We start from the raw sequence: 5317 nt of genomic DNA, 5'->3' as shown, positions 1-5317 counted from the left end.
TGGGACCCCTCTGCAGAGAAAATAAGGACCAACACCCCCTTGAGTTAATAGAGCTGCCTGTGCAAAGAAGAAGCCCTTCTCTTGGCTGCAGGGAGTGGGTCTAAGCAGATGGATGAAGAGCAAGCCCTACTCTTTCTAGTGCACAGTCGTTGCTTGGTCTCTGACTTAGGAAGGGAGGGGAAGCTTGGACGTCATTTCTCCCTCCTCCTCTTTTTTTTTTTTTTTTATTCCCCTAGTGAGTTAGCACTGCTCCATTTAACTCTTCACTCCTCGGCATAGTATCAGTTTACCAATTGACTACAAAGAGCGATGTGCAGATTTATTCCGGCTACAAAGACTGTAGACGTCCCTGATGTGTGTAATGATTCCAGGTTTTGTTCATTTTGTAACGTAAGACGATACAACAGTGTGCGCATAATGTATCCTCTCTTATAACATATCCCCTAAGAGTACTGCATGCACATTCATAAAAAAGAGATACACGTGAAAGCAGATGCATCAAGTGTGTTATGTTTTATAATTATTATTATCTTGGGGTACACTTGGGATCAGTGCAAGGTGCTACCAGGTGAGATATGAACCCAAATACTAGATCAGTCAATGCCACAGCGCCCTCCGATGGATGGTAAGGGAACAGATTATACACAATGCATTTTACACAATAATACAAGAGCCATCACAGGAGTATATATGGAATATATATATACAGTGGTGCCTTGGATTACGAGCGTAATTCGTTCCTGGACCGATCCAAATCTACTCTTAAACCAAAGCAAATTTCCCCATAAGAAATCATAGAAATTCAGACAATTGGTTTCACACCCTAAAAATAATGATTTATTATTCTAAATAACATGTAAAACAATTCAAACAAACATTCAGAAACAGCGGAATATGTGATATTATAAGTTACTGTACAGTAATGGAGAGGATGGAAAACACAAGGGCGGACAGAGACTGCAGGGAGCATGAAGGAATGAGCAGGGCAGATGTGGGCACATACATGCAGCACTCTCTGTCCGGGGAGAGAGGGGTTACAGCTATGGAGAGATTACCTCCACAGTCCTGTCCCCTGATGTAAGCCCCAGCCTGAAGTGAATCTGCTATGATTTGAAAGGTGAGGGAGACTTCCTGGGTCAGAGTACAGTGCTGTAGACCACCCTATGCAGACCATGCCCCTCCCCCACTCCCCCTCTAACCCAGTACAGGGAGCTCTTAAACCAAAGCAATGCTCTTAAACCAAGTCACAATTTTGAAAAACTGTGAGCTCTTCTTGCGAAATGCTCTTAAACCAAGTTATTCTTAAAACAAGGTATCACTGTATATAGTACAATACTATGGTGGCAATATGGGATGAAGGGATTTCAGTCCTCGCGAGCCTCTGTCGCAGTGAAATGTAAATGTGTGGTGAGGATTAAGGGAGAGGTGCATATAGGGCTGATATGTTATATTTTAATTGTTTACCATTTCAATTCCTCTGTTTGCTGTCAATGAATGGGCATGTTTATATCTGGAGCTATCTGTTCCCTCACTGTTTAGTCATTGTAAAAAATAAAAATAAATAAATAATGCACCAACAAGGAGTGGTTTGCATGTGTGACTGCAATGATGATGTATGTAAGTTATTAAGCTATTGTTGTTCACACAACGTAAGTTTTGTATTGATCACGGCAGTTGTTGACGATTTCCAACAATGGCCGTGATCAATACAAAAGTTATGTGTACTGCAGTTTGAGGGAATCCTGGACAGAGTGTATACACATAGTATACACTCCGGCCGGGATCCCTAGCGACTGCACGGAAAACTGATGCCAGTTTTGTGCGACTGCTATTTATTGAAAAGTGGCCGCACAAGCCTGACAGGTCAAACAATGGAGAGTGCGGCTCTGGCTGCTCTCTCCATTGTCGGCTATGGTGAATTGGTATGTAGGCGCACGCATCCCAATTAAGCACAAATGAAGATCGTCCGGCCGGTACTGAAGTACCGGCAGGGATGATCTTCACTGACACCGCCGATTCTGTGAACTGGCCAGGTCACAGAACAGCTGGTGTTATATGCTGTGTGAACCCGGCCTTAGGATATATGCACACTACAGAAATCACACGGATAAATTGCCACGGATTCCGCCGCTCACCCTCCCCCGCACTCCCACTTCACTTTCCACCCGTCCTATAGACTCCCGTCTATGGACAGGCGGATTCCGCCATCCGCCTAAATAATCAACATGACAATTCTTTGTGCAGACAGCGTAATCTTCCTGCGCATACAATGGAGCCTATGGGACAGGCGAAACTTCAGGAGGGAACATGCGCGGGGGGAGGGGAGGGTTTAGCGAGCAACGGAATCTGCCACAAATTATCTGCATGATTGTAAAAGTTTATTTTCTAAGACTATATAATGGTCTACATTTTTGCAGACGATACTAAACTGGGTAAAGTAATCACCACAGAGGAGGATAATATCATATTACAGAGGGATTTGGAGAAGCTGGAGGCTTGGGCAGATAAATGGCAAATTAAGTTTAATGTGTATTAATGTAAGGTTATGCACTCAAAATAATAAGTACAGTTATATGCTATATAATAAAAAAAAAAAACGGGGTAGAACTGCTCCTGAAAAGGACCTGGCGGTATTGGTGGAAAGAAGAGGAGAAGAGGAGAATGATTCACAAACCCGCAGTCATCAGGTAAAGAACTTCTGGGGCATATCAGCAGGTTCATTGGGCAGTACTTGCTGATAGTGCTGTTTTAAATGTGGCAGGGAGTGACACACCAAAAACATTAGTTTTAGAACTTTTCAATATGTAATGATTATGTTTAGTGACATAAAATGAAAAAAAAACCATTAGTCATTATGTCTAAGGCATCAAACAATGCCATATGCCATGATGGAAATCTGCGTGATAAAGTTGATCATTTATTTAAGGAAACTGAATCAGTATAGAGCTGGATCAAATGCAGAAAGAGTAACGGGTCTGAATGAGTTCATGAGATTTATAAGGCCTGGACAATGACAGCTATACATAGGGCACAGTGCACAGAAAAGAAAGAATAAAATATTTCACCAAAGTAGTATGTATTAATGAACAAGCCAACATGCTCTGTATCCTTTGGATACATGCACCCACTGCTAATTTTTTTTTAAATAAATGTCCCAGTCTTGTGTAACATTATTAGATCACATTACATACATATTTCCAGGCTCAGGCTGGTAATCGGGGAGTCCCCCGGTGGGCCCCTGAGCAGGAGTGTGCACCCCTCTGCCACTGCTGTCATAATCCCTACTGCCTGCTTGTCCACTCACTGTGTCTCTGAGACTAAGGGCCCTATTCCACGGGACGATTATCGTTCGCATAATCGTTAATAATAAACGATCCAAACGACCGCTATTGCGGTCGTTTTGTCGTCGCTATTGTGTTCGTCACTACTGCGAACGACCGAACGGCATCTTATTCAATGCGAACGATTTGCAAACGAGCAACGATAAAAATAGGTCTAGGTCTCATTAAACGATCAACGATTTCTCGTTCGGTCGTTAATCGTTAACTGCTATTCAAACGAACGATTATCGTTTAGATTCAAACGATTTAACGATAATCTGAACGATAATCGTCCCGTGGAATAGGGCCCTAACTCAGTGCAGCAGTGGGACCTGTCTGCTCCCCCTCTGGGCCCCTTTTCATCTCTCTTTAGGCCCCACCCCCTTTTGATCACTGTGCAGGGGCTTACTGGGAGAGGGCCAACTAGGAACAGAGATATTGCTGCTCTACAGTGCTAGGTGTCTAAGCTCCACTGACAAAGTCTCCTTCCTAACCCCCCACCCCACTGCTGTCCTGGCTGTATTTTACCCCTCCACTGCTGTCCTGGGTGACTATAACCCTGCCACAGCTATTTTGGCTATATGTAACACTTCCACTGCTCTCCTGGGTAAACGTAACCCCTCCACTGCTGTCTTAGCTAAATATAACCCCTCCAATGCTGTCCTGGCTGTATGTAACCCCTCTTCTGCTGTCCTGAATGTGGAATTTGTCAAGTAAGGATACAGACACAGCAGGTCCCTGTATGTGTCACAAAATGGAGAGTGTGGCTCTGGATGCACTCTCCATTGTGTTCAATGTTGAATTGGGATGCGGGGGCACATGGATGTGCCCGCATCCCAATTCAATAAAAAATTAAGTATATCCTGGCCGGTACTACAGTACCGGCCAGGATAAACTTCGCTGACACCATCTGTTCTGTGACATGGCCGGGTCACAGAATGGCCAGTGTCTTACGTAGTGTGAACCCGGCCTACAGGTGATCCTGGGTATGGTGTCTCCAACCAATGAAACGTCCTGTGCAGCCAGCTAGAGTACATGTAGGATGCTCCCAAGAATGGTCTAGTAATAACGTTCAAGGAAAAATTGCCAATTGGCCCTACTCAAAGTTGCCAGCGCTGTCCCAAAAAAACAGTTGCACTGGATCTGAGGAAAGGAAATTGTTCCTGAAACACGTAATACCTGTGTGCATTTTTTACAATACATTTTAAATCCTGGACTTCTCACTGTTTTTTTAGGACAGCGCTGGCAACTTTGAGTGCGGCATTTTTTTCCTTGTACGTTATATAACGTTCTGTACAATCCAAAGGTATTCTGTAACTTTTACCATTGGGAATCCCTTTTCCAATTCAGCCAACACATTAGTGGAGGAAAGTTTATAGTCACAATCAATAACACATTGAAGTTATGATGACAAAAAACAAATGTTCCAGTTTGGTTTCGCTAAAATCCCTTGACAGATGGGCTAATATACTGTATGTACTTTTTTAAAAAAAATGTTTTTTGGAGAAATTCATCTAGAATGCTGTGCTGAATTTTGTACATTTGGTTCAATACACATTTATTAAAACTTATGAGCCAGAAATTACAGATGATATAAGAGAAACAGATTGCTGACCTCAGACCAGCCAAATGACAACACTGCCGGCTGCTAGTGAAAGCGCTCAATGCAGTGAATTCCTAGGTGCATTGCCCCCTGGGAAACATGAATATGCAAAAGAGGAGCCCGTGGAGTCTCATTGAAGAGTCTCAAAACACAGGACTCGCCAGATATCCCTCCGGGAAGGACATCCACGCTGATGAGGGGCAACACCCCGAAACAGCTGTATGTGGATGGTTACCTAGCCTTGGTTTATCCCTTGTCATTACATTGACTTATAGGGCCACTTAATATGGTGGTTTGGGTGGTTTCCTAACAGGAGCCGCCCCTTGGCTGGGTCCTTCCCGGAGGGATATCTGGCTAGTCCTGTGTTTTGAGAATCTTCAATGAGGCTCCACGG

Source organism: Dendropsophus ebraccatus, chromosome 4, assembly GCF_027789765.1.
Source record: "Dendropsophus ebraccatus isolate aDenEbr1 chromosome 4, aDenEbr1.pat, whole genome shotgun sequence".
Classification (NCBI taxonomy): Eukaryota; Metazoa; Chordata; class Amphibia; order Anura; family Hylidae; genus Dendropsophus; species Dendropsophus ebraccatus.
The sequence above is the reverse complement of the archived record's forward strand: the minus strand, read 5'-3'. Positions refer to the sequence as shown.